The sequence below is a fragment of the Ptychodera flava genome, chromosome 9 (assembly GCF_041260155.1).
Source record: "Ptychodera flava strain L36383 chromosome 9, AS_Pfla_20210202, whole genome shotgun sequence".
NCBI classification, from domain to species: Eukaryota; Metazoa; Hemichordata; class Enteropneusta; family Ptychoderidae; genus Ptychodera; species Ptychodera flava.
This window is the reverse complement of record NC_091936.1, coordinates 37,608,681-37,623,686: the sequence shown is the minus strand read 5'-3', so window position 1 is coordinate 37,623,686 and position 15,006 is coordinate 37,608,681. Positions and strand designations below refer to the sequence as shown.

Genomic DNA, 15,006 nt, shown 5'->3' with positions numbered 1-15,006 from the left:
TCTTACTGATGCAGGGACTACAGATCGGAGGATAGCAAAACCCTTTAAAAAGAGTTTTCGTATTCTTTATAAAGGTGCATATCTTGTAAGCCTCGAAACGCCAAATTCAATTAAGATCGACTAGTAAGTATATTCAGCATAATTAATTGAAAAAAAATTATCTTATTCTTATTATATATTCCACAGTATGTAATCCGTGTACCCACAAGTAAGCCATTCTGAAACTTATGTGAATTCACAAGATTTGATTCTCTGAGGCGTCTATTGTTTTGAGAAGGAGTACAGAATGTTGAACGCAACCATCAACTCCCAGCCTAGGTACCTAAGCCATTTTAAGGGTCTGTTTGTCTGTGCTTGCATGTATCTGTTTCTGTCTTTGAGTCGAATTTTATGTGCACATGAACTTTGAGTCTTGTTGGAGTTCGGTGCAAAATTTCATATTCCCATGCAGACCTCTCCGAAATCGTTTAAGGGAAAGGCCAGCCTATGCCTCGTACCGGAATATGGAGATTACTATGATTTTTTTTAGCCACGAAGACCGATCAGATGAAAAAAACAGTCAAGATTTACAATGATAATCATGTTACACCAATCGGGTTAGTCATGATTTTCACTTATTTTAGGAAAGTTAATTGCCGTTTGTTGCAAATTTTCGTGATCAAACCAGAGTGCTCCAAGAGAACTCCCTGGTAAAGAACTTGTAACAGATATATATCAGTGTCAAGTTTCCCCCTTCAACAGAATTCGTTGTCTACTACTCCTTGTAAATTCGTAGAATTCATATTCATTAATTATAATAATAATAATATAATAATAATAATAATTATTATTATTATTATTATTATTATTATTATTATTATTATTATTATTATTATTATTATTATTACAACTTACGGCGCTATAAGTATTATATAGAAATCTAAAAACAGTTCATTGAAGCTGTGGGAATTCTGAAAAAAAGGTGTTGTTACTCCTGAATGGTTGCCATGGAAACATCTCACATTAAAATGAGCGTGATTTTTTTGGTGTGCTAACCAGAAAACCCTTATTATCAATTGCTTACATCAATTAATAGTTCTTAAATAGAAATTAGGGAAAAAGTAACATTTTCAATCCCAAAATAGTTACTATGGCAACTCGTAACATTAAAATAAGTCTGGCATTTGTGTTCTCTGACCCGAACTTCCCCACTAGATAATTTTCATATCAATCAAAGTAACTTTTCATGGGATATTAGAAAAACTGAAATTTTCAACACCTAAAATGGTTACCATGGAAACATGGGGCAGTGAAATTGATATCATATTTGGTCTTTTCGACCCAAAATACCCTTATGGTGAAATTTTCACGGAAATTGAACCTATTACTATTCGTGTTATTATTTCTATATAATACTTTATTAATTATTATTATTATTATTTAGTACTATTAATATTTAATTCTTCAAATCGCCTCAGTGCTGTGTATACAGACAGAAATTACAAATCGCAAATAGAAACTACAAATGTCTTTAAAATGACAAGTGTTTAGATGGCCCTTAAGGTAGAACGCGCCTCGAGGACAGATATTCGGACTCTCAAACTTTTACAATTGTTTTCTGCTATACCACTTATGGCGGCTCATTTTACAGCTTTTAGTGTAAGAAAACTTTTTACCGGCTTAGTTTTTCGAAATTCGAAATTTTATTTTAATCTATAGAGTTAACACAGGGATGGCGGCCATTTTGAATTTTAAATATCGGTAAATCTTGGGTTGTTCGTTTCTCAAGTACCAAACTTTGCACGGTGACACCCCCCCCCCCCCCGATTTTTATTCTTGATTTCGAAAAAGAATGGTTGAAAGTTTCCCTTAGGAAAGTTTGAGCAAAAGTTTTAAGTCTTTCACTTTCGAGGCGCATACTACCTTAAAAGGTACTATTGAGAAATCAAAGACAGTACTTTCCAAGGGCAGTTCACGGTTCAACCTACAACTCAGGGGCAACAACTAAACCTATAACTTGTAGTTGTGTGTCACGTCTGATTGGAATCACTTTGTCAACATAAAGGAGAGTGCACCGTGGAACTGGTATATTTATCGATGACTTTGAGGAATTTGCCAAAATGGCTACCAAGAATGTAAACGTTAGGAGGGTAATTTTAAACTTACCCCTTTTCCTTGGCAGGCAAACAATGAAGTCTAGATAGAACAGGTGTTATGCGCTCAAATTTCCTCTTGCGAGAAAAAAATAAAATTCCACCACAATGCAACGGCACCGCAAGATATGATAGCAAATTTACCTAGCATTAAGTGTTTGAGAGTTGTTCCATCTGTTTGAAAGTCTGACGAGAAGTGAACTACCTCAATTGTACCGACGTTTAGACGGCAACACTGTGCATGTGTAAAACATTTGTTCCAATAGATGTCTGATTATCAATATGCAAACTTCTTGAAGTTATAAAAGTAGAATATGACAACAGTACCTATCAAACAGCAGTCGGTAAGCTGGCATATTATCTGAAGTGTGAGACTTTTCCCTTGTTAAGTTTGCATTGTGTAACTGACCGGAAAAGGAGAAACTTTCATGTGAACAGCTTCCAAGATGTTTGTGTCTTGTTTCCAATGATTTGACGACCCAAAAGATGTGTTATGGAAGCAGTACTTGACTTTTTTTCAAATACCAGGTCTATTGATTTTGACAGCTGTCAACAGATAAGGAGATACAACAGATAAGGAGATAGTGGATGCATCTCTTGACATGTCATTTTGTCATTTGCTTTTCAACTGTTGAGTTTTCAATTTCTACACCTAACCGTCTAATATTTGTAGTTCATCGATGCAATTTCTGCAGAGATTTAAATTTATTTAATTTATTTTATTTTTATTTATTCAGCTTTGACATGAAGTCAGGATGAGTCGCACAGGTGACTGACTTTTACAGAAAGCAACCCTCCACAAAAGAACAAATTTTACAAGATACACATACAAATAAAAAAAAGAAAAACGACAAAGAAGACAAATGAATTATGATAAATTCAAGAATATAACGACATAAATGTAAAAACTATGCAAAAAATTCACCCCCCAAAAGAAAAACCCAGAGAAATTAACAGAGACGGCAACTTTTACTTACTTAAAGGTATACTGTCACCTGTTCCAATTTTGCCACAGTTACCATGGAAAGAGAAAATCTAACCAATCACAGATTTTAAGCGGGTGGCCGCTTTTTAAAAACAGCGCCCTCACATGGGCATTTTGAATACCAAGGAACGCCCCTTTGATCATATATGGGCATATTTAGATTACAGGTGACTGTATACCTTTAAATGTAATGATTTACAAGTTCTTTCAGCTGCATGGCAAAATTTGACTGAGAAAAAAATGCCATGCATGTTTTGTTTTTACTTATCTTTCTATTAGCACGAAACAAATTCGCCACCCGGCGCAAAATGTCCTTAAAGGGGTACAGCAAACGTGTCAGGTATGTCAAATATACTGTTGATGTTAGCCACACAATTCAAGAGAATGTGAACTCGAAAGATTAAACGGGAAGTGACAACGTGCAATTTGAAGTCAATAATTTAAGATAAAAGAAACTGCAATTACGATCACTTGCATCATGCAGATAGAAGCGAGGTCTCAATGCTGGAATGGAGACTGGGATGGGTTTGTGATAGAAACATTACGAGCACGTTGGACTCCATTACCACACTTGCATGCAGAATCCAACCTGGTTTGTGTCGCCCAGTGAAACGCGTATAAAACGAAGCGAGAAAATGCCTTTACCTATTATGCAAAAACAGAGTCCGATAATCAACATGTATACCAGTGCCTTGGCAAAGGGCAAGATAGCGTCATCACAGATGAAATTCGTATGTATGTATGTATGTATGTATGTATGTATGTATGTATGTATGTATGTATGTATGTATGTATGTATGTATGTGTTACACACCTCACACGGGTGTCCGTTATATTGGTATGAATTGGGTTTATTGACAGGAGTAGTGAAAACCATAATACAATAAATCCTCGTCAGAGATAGTTACTCTAGTAGTAGAATGTATACACGTCTTGTCTATCAGTAGCAGTGCTTTAAGTCTGTTCCATTCAATGTCCTGTACTCAAGTGCAATGCTGGCTGTCTATACAATGTCTGTCTTTTTTCTTGTATTTTGATTATCTTAATGACGTCTTTAAACGTTGCATAACATCTCCTTGCACGGTTAGTTTTGTCACTTAAAATGAGACAGGTCAAGGGTCCAACTTACACAACTTCATAAAAGTCAAAAAGTATTCAATAATTCATGTCGTACTGTCTTATTTCATGTGTCCAATATTGTCTGATAAATATCAATACATGTCGCGTCATCAGTAGTCACTTTCAATGCTTGATTACTAAGTTTGCAATTTTGTCAAAACTTATAATCTGTACAAGTCATTTGCATATAACCAGAGGTCATCATTGTAGGTCATGTTGATCTCAAAAATTTTCTAGTCAGTTTACTGGACATCCAACATATGTACGTACGTATCTATCTATATCTATCTATCTATCTATCTATCTATCTATCTATCTATCTATCTATCTATCTATCTATCTATCTATGGAAAGCCATAGCTGTCTTAAGTGAAGTAAAATTATCATTTAAAGCGCATTTGTTATAGGCCTATAGTAATTGCTATTTGTTAAATAGTAATGGGCCTTTGTTATACGGTGATGGGCATTTGCTTTATGGTGATGTTTATTTGTTATGTGGTGATCCTGGATCTGGTATTGATATTTTTCTACACCGTATAGTTTCAAGTCAACTTTATCCAGATATTTCTTATGCAGATCCCTAATCTATTTCTATTAACGATTTGGCTTGTTCTTATTACATGTCTGTCTTGTATGTTGGTTCTTTCGTTTTCCAGATCTGTAAGTGGGTTTGCCCGTTTGTATGGCATTAGCGTAATAGATGAAATAAAACGCCGTCCCAGGCTCAGTATTAAAATGCCAATCATTTGCCTAGTAAGCACATTTTGTTTGTAAAGCTAGTCAGAATATATACTTTCCTCTAGTTGACTAGTCTTTATGTCTTCCATTTTAGGCAAACTATATACTCTTGTGTCATTTAAAAGTAGAGAAACCATGTCTGCTACTGTTAACTGTCAAGAACGGAAATCAAAGCGACCTATAACGTTGTATGTTGTCACTAATTATACCGATAACTCTGACGATGATTTGAAAGCGGCCATGCAAACACCTGAAGTGAAATTTATTTTGAGTACATTGTCACCTTTTAAGTAGAGAGTAGTCGTTTAAAATAGAAAACTAACTGTCCAAGTTCATTAGGAATGTGTTACAACGGTCATCCATACCTACCTTTCGCCTCATGACCAGGAAGTCAAACTTATAGGCCATAAAGCGATAATGACATTGACGTAGTAGTTGGAGGGGATCTGATTACGCACGATATCCGCATGGACGGAGGATGGCATGACGAGTTTATGTTTCAATCGTATGTAAATAACCGCTGGAAAGATTGAAAAATAAAGTGTCTTTACAAACACATGCAGAGAAGGGACAACACTTAGCAATATGTAACATCCATGTTTAAGATAAATAAACAGTATTATCTTTAAGACTTTGAGCCACAAACTCTGTTTCTGTATCCCGACGTCTTCTCGCTAGTTATTCCCCGAAGGGTGACGGTGAGCGGTAATGAGTGATTGAAATCCAACTACACCTCCTTTATGACTGCTGTTGAAATCGATCAATACGACAACTGAACAACACGGTCTGTTTTGCCTGTCGAGGTTATGCGGAGCTACGCTGCCAGTTAAATATCAGTAAAAACAAGTGCTAGAATAATAGAGAGTCCTAAATCAAATAGACTGAATGGAATCCTTCACATGATTTGGGGAATTTCAGGGGAATTTCAAGTTTGAGGCGAGCTTGAGCGGAAATTCCCGAATGATATCATTTCATAATTCATGTACATCACATCACATCACAGCACAGCACATCACATCACATCACACCACATCACACCGCATCGCATCACACCGCACTGCACCACACCTCACTAAATCACACTACATCACATCACATCATATCGCATCGCATCGCATCGGATTGCATCGCAGCAAATCGTGTAATGGTTCCGAATAAGAGTACATTAGACAGTCAGATAATCTCAGATAGCCACAGTAGCAAACCCTTTTTTAACGAAACGATATTGATACTGCATCGAATCCACCTCAGCCCTGTGAAATGCCATAGTCAACATTACCACTGAACTTAACCTTGCGTAAGAGAGTTACTCTTGTCAACTTATAAGCAATTCCACAGATCCGACCTACCTACCTACCTACCCTATTTTTGAAAACCATGTTGTCGGAACGGCACAATTGTTTTGGCCTAAGGTCGGCTGCTAAATATGCCGCGCAGAACGCCTATGCACGAGTGCATCTTTTGGGTATTTTCGTAACTTACTGTTATTGTTCCCACAGGGGCGTTAAATAAGGCGAGTATTGACCGTTTTTGTGCAGTGTCAACAATTTTTCTTCTGATTTCTATAAGGCAAGATTTAGTGTGGAACGCTATCTTGGACGCGCTTCTGGATTAGCCAGTGCACTTCAAGGCACATTCTGGCAGTCGTCAACGGGTCCCCTGAAACCGTTCAACAGTTGACCGGGCTGAGGCATCCGCAGAATGCACAACACATCGGGTTGGGGACGCCTGGAAACGGTAAATGTTCCGTACGTGTTTTTTTCAGCCCACGCAAAATTATATTATTAGATATTTCTTAATAGACGTTTTTTAATATTACATGCATTTATTTTCCTACAAGAGAAAGGAGATGACCCAAGCAAAACGGAGTCTCTTTCAATTCTTTCAAACATCTTGTTCGGAGGAGCCTGAGTGGGGAGGGGTAGCGAGATAATCCATGTTGACGTCTGCTCTTGCCACATGTAACATCGAGCGACAAGCAACGCTAATTTTTATGTGAAAATGGCTCCCTACCGCTCTCTCGCAATGTTCTTTGTTCTCAGGCGACGTCTTTGTGTTTGATTGTTAAAACAGTCTGTCAATTTTTCTAAGAGTTACACTACTCCTAACAAGCAGAGTGATATCTTTCTGGGTTAGAAAATTGTTAAGCGATTATAAAGCAAACACCCTGAGTTATCATAACGGCGGTTAGTTCACTAAAAGCAGAAAAAAAAACGCTTGAAAAAAGTACTTGCTCAGTCTCCTTCGAATCAGTTGTTTTTGCTCATTCAAGCGTTGAAGGTCATGAGGTCTGTCATTGAAGGCACTAAAAACAATCTTCATGTGTGAAAAACGAAATAAAAGGTTCTCCTTTTTGAACTGGAAAGTGGTTATTCAGTGACACCTTTATGTTTGACCAGTTTGGCGCATATTGACTCTCACTCTAACGATTGACATTGATACTGGAGGGCATGAATTGGTGAAAAAAACCGCCATTTTGGTTCCAACGGCATCAGGATAGTGGATACGGACTCAAATATAACTACCATATTATTTAGCGTCAGCTTTTCCCATCTGAAGATTTGTCGCGTATTAATCTGATGAAAATCCCCAGATACTCTGTTGACAAACGAGTGTACTCCGTCACAAAAGAGTTCAAGCCTCGTAAAGGAGACATTTAATATGGCAATATTGCAGCAACTTAACTTGCTTATTGAACCAGCGTATTGTTTTGGTCGCTGACTTCTTTGCGATGTGAGTAGCCTTGCTAGGTTGTAAGTTTTGAAGCAAATCAAGAAAATACCGAATTAAAGATAGACACATTGAACCACATGAAGTCATTTGGGAATTCCTAGTTTGGCAGCGTCATCTGATCTTTCAGTAATTAGCACCCTTGCAACGTAAGACGAGGAGCTCTCTACAATCAAAGCGTTGTAATTCACGTCGACCTATTATGACTATACGGCCGAGATTACTCGATAAATCTGCGTTAGCCACGCATTGTAAGCAAATAAATCACTAAACGTACGAGTCACTCGACACCGGGGCAGATACAAAAAAAGAAAACAGCCAAAGTGAATTGGTCTAACCCGGATTTGCTCTGCATTTCGTGGGTACTCTCCCACTCATGACCCATGTATACGTCAAAGAACGGTTAGTGACTTCCTGAACTGTCTTTTGAGATCTCTGATGTCATTGGCCATTACACGCTATTGGAGGACTCATCAACACATCGAGTTGTATTATTCCCGGCTCCTTTGCATGCATAATAAACGCTAAAGAACACAATTAGCTTCGCGTCTCCTATATATTTGGTGTAAAAATCAACTGGCAGCCAACTATATACCAGACCGTACTCTAAAGCAGGAGCAACGTATTCCGAATAGGCGTCCAGGGGAACGCTGATCGTACCGTAGAAAAGGTAAGAGTTTTGAGCAATAAATTCTTCTGATTCACTGAGCCCGTACCTTCTTTTTCTTTTCTAAGACTAAGACTCTGTCTCTCTGTCTCTCTCTCTCTCTCTCTCTCTCTCTCTCTCTCTCTCTCTCTCTCTCTCTCTCTCTCACCAGGTTTTGTTCATCATTGTCTTTCATGGATAATCTGGATAATCCTATCCTCGCGCACATGGACGACTACCATAGCGTACGTTATGTACCCAGACAAAGTGAATTATTCTCACCACTAGAGGCAAAGTCGAATTAAGACGATCACTTTAGCTGAGAAAGTGAAATGATTCGTTTTTCACTGTTTTTATTGAATGCTAAATTCAGTTGAAAATAGACTACTCCAACCTTAGCAACCTAGGTCTTTAAATTGCTCACGTGCTGTGTCTACGAAATACGCTCTTTTGAGGGGAAGTTTTACGCTGCTCTAACTTTCAATTTTCTACGAAATGCCAACTTTACTTAGAAGTGGAAGGAGAAGTGATATCTGTAGAAATTACAAGCATGCCTTGAGTACGGAGGGTTTTATGTCGCCGAGTGACCAAAAAAGAATAACAACTCAAAAGAACAGTGCTATGGAGCGAAAATATTGATTTGTCTTGATTAGTTTATTATTATTTTGTAGTCATTATTTAATTATTTTGTAATTATTTGCCCAAGGTATAATGGTTAGTTCATCACTTTGTGCTTTATGAACTCTACAGCGTGTGGAGGGGTCACAGTCCGAAAAATTGTAACAACTTAGCTCGGTTATTGAACCATTCTTTTTAAGGGTATTGATTTGGCCGAGCGGTTTTGATGTCTTCGCTAAGAGACTGGACGCCTACGCCAGAGTCCGACTCTGATTGAAAAAGTCACTGAATTTGTAACTAGTTAATTATTTATCTCGATTTTAAATAAATTTACATGCATTTGCTTATTTTGGTATGATTATTTTCTCATTTTGTTATTGCTTTAGCGGTCATCTCGGCCCATACATCGGACGAATTAGTAAAGCACCATTAACTAAATCTCTTAGCATTTTACTCATTGAAAATACCGCCCAATCTTGGGGTGGGGGTGTTTAGCATTCATGTTATCAAACCATCGATATTGTCTTTGAAGATGTCACACTGGCTTATTTAAATCCTTGCTGATGGGCCCGGTTGATTAAGGTCGGGCGCTTACGTGTATATTTGCGACAGCTATATTTGAGTTGCAACTCGTAAATTATTTGGTCGCTAAAATATAAGTTGTGCGTTCGTCGCCAGTGTTTGTAAACCCTTGTATGGTCGCTCTTTGGTGAGCATTTTTCTATGTTTACCGAAATTGCATTTGATTCAAACCATCTTACAGAAAAAATGCAAACAGATACATACAGATACACGGGTAATGGGGCTTTAACTTATAGTCATAATTTTAATGTATTACTAGTAAAACGGAATTGGTTAACTGAAGAACTCTGAATTTAACCGTAAAAATACGGTTAAACCGTTTGTGGGGACACGGTGCTTCTAGAGTGATTATGGTGAAGATTACGGTTTAGTTGCTCTTTGCCCAGTGATAAATCAAAATTGATTTTAAGTTGCCTGCATGTGATACTTATATGTCTGCATAATAAGCAAAACAATTCTGATATTTAATATAATATGAGAGCTATCACGCCTTAGACTTAACGACTTACAAAGATTTAGATGATAAATTATACAATGGAAAAAATTGTTCCGATTCTGAATCTTAGTGATTAACAATTGGTGTCGTTTTCCGTTATTCGTGCTTTTTCGCTTACTATTGTAATTGAGTCTTTACGTATTCCATGTGTGCCACATTTATGGAAACCCATTTGTCGTATATTTGTTTTCCTGTTACACGCTTTTACGTGTTGTTATTATACAGCTCTCTTTGGGCCGTGAAGGCAGACCTGTCCATCATAAAACACACTAAGGCCGCGTTCAAAAAAAATGGTTAGGGGGGGGGGGGCTGGAGGAATCGCGATTGAAATCTTATTTTTTTTCAGATCCCCCCCCTCAATACCCTCAAAAATTTTCAAGTCCCCCCCCTCGATACCCTCAAAATTTTCAAGTCCCCCCCCCCCAAATTACCATATAGCCACATATTTATTAGGAATGCACACAGAGTAAAAAAAACATGTAATGTGTCGTTCTGCACGCAAATGTTCAACACTACCTCTTATCAGCAGGTTGTAGAGCCATATACCTAGGGCAAGTTCTTAAATTGATTTATTTTTAAATGCATCAGTGAACTTTTTGGATTTCTCAGTCTAAGCCGACTTGAGTTTATCCAACTCTGGCCAGTTCAATGGCACCAGCTGAAAAGCACACAAAATGACAATCATGAGAGAGTATGAAAATTGTGTATTCCTAGCTACGTTTAACCAAATTGTGAAAAAATGAGCACAGTGGCCTACCAAATTTTTTTTTTTCAAAAGTACAAGACATATACAACTTAGATGCCACTTATAAAAAGTTTTACAAAATTGACAATACTGGAAGGTTAAAATATTCCATGAAATTAATGTTTTAATCTCAGAAATTTTGGGTGTAATAATGGCAAATTTGATAAAAAATAAAAGATTCCATTTAGTCACACATTTTTCCATTTAAATTAGAGTCTTTACTGTTCAAAGTTTTACTTTTGTGTTTTGGTACAATGAGATGTGAAAATTTCATTCACTGCATGAACTTGAAATGAATGGTATTATATATTGATTTTAAGTGATTTTAGAAAAACTGACTTTTCATCGTAGATTTGTATAAGATCAAATATGGTGACCCCATCTTTTTTCTCTAATATTTGATTGTTCTCATATGCCAGAATTCAAAAATCCATGGTAACTGTTAGTCCCCTAGTCTTCTATGTGTACAAGTAGATGTGTGTGTCACTGTCAATTGAGTGTCCTATGACCAAAACTCTTCTTAAACTACATCAGAGTCAGAGCTACATGTATCACTGTCACTGCCAGTATGTAGTAGCAGGGCAGTAGTTGTATTAACTTTTTATTTTGACAATAATTTTGTTCAGTTTATACAAATTGTGTTCTTGTTCTACTCCCTACAGAATGTTGAGCTATCCAGTACTCAGCTTGCCAACACAGCCTACGGGTACCGTGCATTTGCATCATTTAATTATCACCAATATTTAAACAAACGGGCTTTGTTGACAAACTGAATATTGTGTTTTTCAGCAGCATGCTGTAGAGAGACACCAAGAAACTGTGTTTGATACATTGCATAGAAATATTGAAAAATTATCAACAGTTGTAGCTCCTGCCCCATTACAAGGCCAACTTGTTCTACGAAAATTTAATGGCATTAATACATTTGTAGACTTTTTCGAGATTAAAGACATAAAATTTGACAAAACGGTTCTAGATTTTGTTTAATTATTACTAACATTAGAACCATTGGACGACATCAAAATGTTGGGAGTCAAAATATTTTCAGGTCCCCCCCCCCCTATAGGCAGAGCAAAACTTTCAAGTCCCCCCCTCAACTACCCCAAAAATTTTCAAATCCCCCCCCCCTGAATTCCTCCAGCCCCCCCTCCTCACCACTTTTTTTGAACGCGGCCTAACTGTATTGTTCACGACAGACATATACATATGACTGTGTCTTACTGCACATAATATTTAGATTTACCAGTCTCTTCGCTATCGTGGAGCAGAAGCGAGAGACAGCTTCATTATAAATGTAATAATTCTGCTAACATTAGTGTTCGGGTTTTTCTCCACAGAGACAATTTTTCTGGCAAAATGAAAACAACAGCGTTATTTTTGTGCATATTTCTGTTGGCATCCTGCCTGTTCAGATTGTCACATACAAGATCAATTCAACTGCAAGACGCCTTCACTGACGGATTGGTAGATGACGTCATCGACAATGGCGTAGAGTCGACTAGATACCATTATGACGTGAGTATATTGTGCGATGGATGATTGGTAAATTAGCATTGTTAGAAGGTGCATGGTATTAGTAGTGGCTAATTATAGGATTGAATATGACGAAAATTGAACCTTTAGAAAGTGTCAGCAGTAATTGCCGACGTTTCTACCAACCAAACTAGTGACACCACTGTTCGACTCGTCCAGTGACGTAAATTCCCGTAGATTGCGTTTCTGTTTTTATAGAAAATGACATGATTGCTGAAATAAGTTAAAAATCTAACAAACAAATTATCTTAAAGAGAAAGGGTATGTCTCGGTCAGATACTTGGAATCTAAAACTCTTACAATCCATGTTTTGTCCACTATACTTATGGGAGTTCATTTTGAAAGCCATCGAGTAAATAAAGTTTCTATCGGGTCAGTTTTGCGAAAATAGGAAATGAAATTTTTATTCATAGAGGTAACACAGGGATGGCGGCCACTTTTAATTTCAAGCGTCGGTAAATATACTATTAGGGTGATTGTTTCTCTTGTACCAGATTTTTTTATGATTGATAAAACTTGTTTTTTATTCTTTATTTCGGAAAGGAAGGGTATACATTTTCTCTAAGGAGCGTTTGAGCAAAAGTGCGTCTTTACATTTCGAGGCCCGTACTGGGCCTACCTTAAATGTATGATTGCTCCAAGAACGTGTTTTGGCAGTGCATGACCTTTCGCAAAAATGAAGTAAACCTTGTTCTAGTATCAATAAGTTGTCGAAAGCAAGAATCGTTAATATGTAAATCCTTCATCTTTTATTTTTTCTAGGGTAAAGACAACAGTTGGCCATCGTTCAACGTAGCGAAAAGGAAGGACCCGGCAGCGGTGGCGCGATCGTATGAACTTATTTTACCATTGGTACTACGTCTTCTCAGGGAGAGAGAAGATTGACGTAAATCTGGTGCCTACGTGCATGTGACAACATTCCAACTTGGACAAAGCTCATCCTATGAAATGGTCAATAATGCACCGATATATGTAAATTTACATAATCTGTTTCCTTCTTAAACAACTCGATGATTTATTATCACCGTACCTAGCCTTATTCTCCTATCTTTCTTCAGCCTGTGGGTCGTTTTTGCCTGCAGCATTTCTTTCGAGAGCGATTTTTGCAATGAGAATGGCAAGTAAACTTTGCAATTTCACTTATTTGACTTTAGGCCTAATTTCCGAATCATAACCGTGTTTAAACCAAGTTACTCCAGACGACGAATATTACTTCCTGTGAAAATGAAAAGGTAGTATTTCTGGGTACCTGTAGTTTGGTATAGGAACTTAGTCACGTACTAAAAGGTTCAAAATTGAGCGATATCAGTTATCTACCTCGAATACTCATATATTTTGATATTACAGGTTATGTATTAAGAAAGCCCTTCCCGTAGATCAAAAAAACATGATCCTGTATTTTTCAGCGATCGAGAGTTCATTTTCTCCATTGTTTTATGCCAGGAGACAATAAACATCAACTTTCCAAAGATTTTAAAGATTTTAGCCCAGCTAGCTTGCTTCTAAAATATTTGAAGTACATACAGCAAAGGTTCACAATAAATGACTTTAATCGCATTCATAGGTAAAATATTAACGCGTGTCAGTTTTATGAAAAGTTTCTGACCGATTTTACGCTACATTGGTCATTTCTCGAGGTATGTTTGGTCGGGCATCGTTTCTTTACTCAAAAGTCTTTTCAAGGAGAATTGTTCAATGCGGTCTGTAACTGCAAGAGTTATGAAGTTAAGGTAGGATGATCCTCAGAGATAGATATTTGCAGACAATATTTTCACAATGCCTTCTTGATCTACCGACAGAAAAAATAAATACACTTTTCACTTTCTGTTTTAAGTCTTTCTTGTTCGAGGCGTATACTATCTTAAGAGGCAAGAAAGAGATCAAAAATTTCCTTGCTCAAAATGCAAAAGTTTTCATAAGCGTCACAAAGGTACGGTTCAGTTGAAGTAAAAAAAATGACCTTGTGATATATCGTCAATATAGTTCGAATACTAGGGAATACAGTCAATGCCTTGTAATTAGTCATGACATTTGAAAATATTTTGTATTTTACATGCTTGTAGCAAGATCAGAAAAGTAGTTTTTCCACTGAAATTTCTATATTTGATGCAATTCTGTGCAATATGAATGGCGTTATGATGCAGTTACGGTACTCTCAAGTCTTGCAAGCTCCAGTTTGAATATAATTTTACAATATTATATTCTCTGAGAAGTGAACAAACTTTCAAGGACTACATATTTCCGACAAAAATTAACTTCTTGAATTCTGCAAAGATTTAAGGGCAGACTATTTGTACGTCAGATGCACATTTATTGTCATTGTACATTCAATTCTTATGAATAAAGACTTTTACTTTATCATAAATACCAAGGCTTGTTTGAGACGTAAGAATTAATTTTCGAGCAATATAACAATATTTGACCTCCTGCCTCATTGTTCAGAACAACCAATCAAACCAAGCCGTGTACTATGATAGCCGGTTTTAGTTTGATTTTCTTGCTAAATGCCGTTTTAGCGTATCGCTTGTCTACGGGAGATTTTCCGCTTAAATTTATACATCGATTTTATCTTCTTTTTTCACATTGATGCAATTTGGCTGTCCGACTACCCTTCGTTCTTTTAAGAACTAGACATCTGTTAAATTTTGATCGACAACAACGACTAAGGGAAACAAATTTTGC

General features: G+C 37.0%; 1 long non-coding RNA gene across 1 annotated transcript; it reads left to right on the top strand.

Moving 5' to 3' along the window:
* The first annotated feature begins 8,239 nt into the window (after positions 1 to 8,239).
* LOC139140898 (uncharacterized) lies at positions 8,240 to 14,695 on the top strand. Its single transcript, XR_011554092.1, has 3 exons — positions 8,240 to 8,374; positions 12,129 to 12,306; positions 13,087 to 14,695. It is a non-coding gene; the product is annotated as an uncharacterized lncRNA (long non-coding RNA).
* The last annotated feature ends 311 nt before the right edge of the window (positions 14,696 to 15,006 follow it).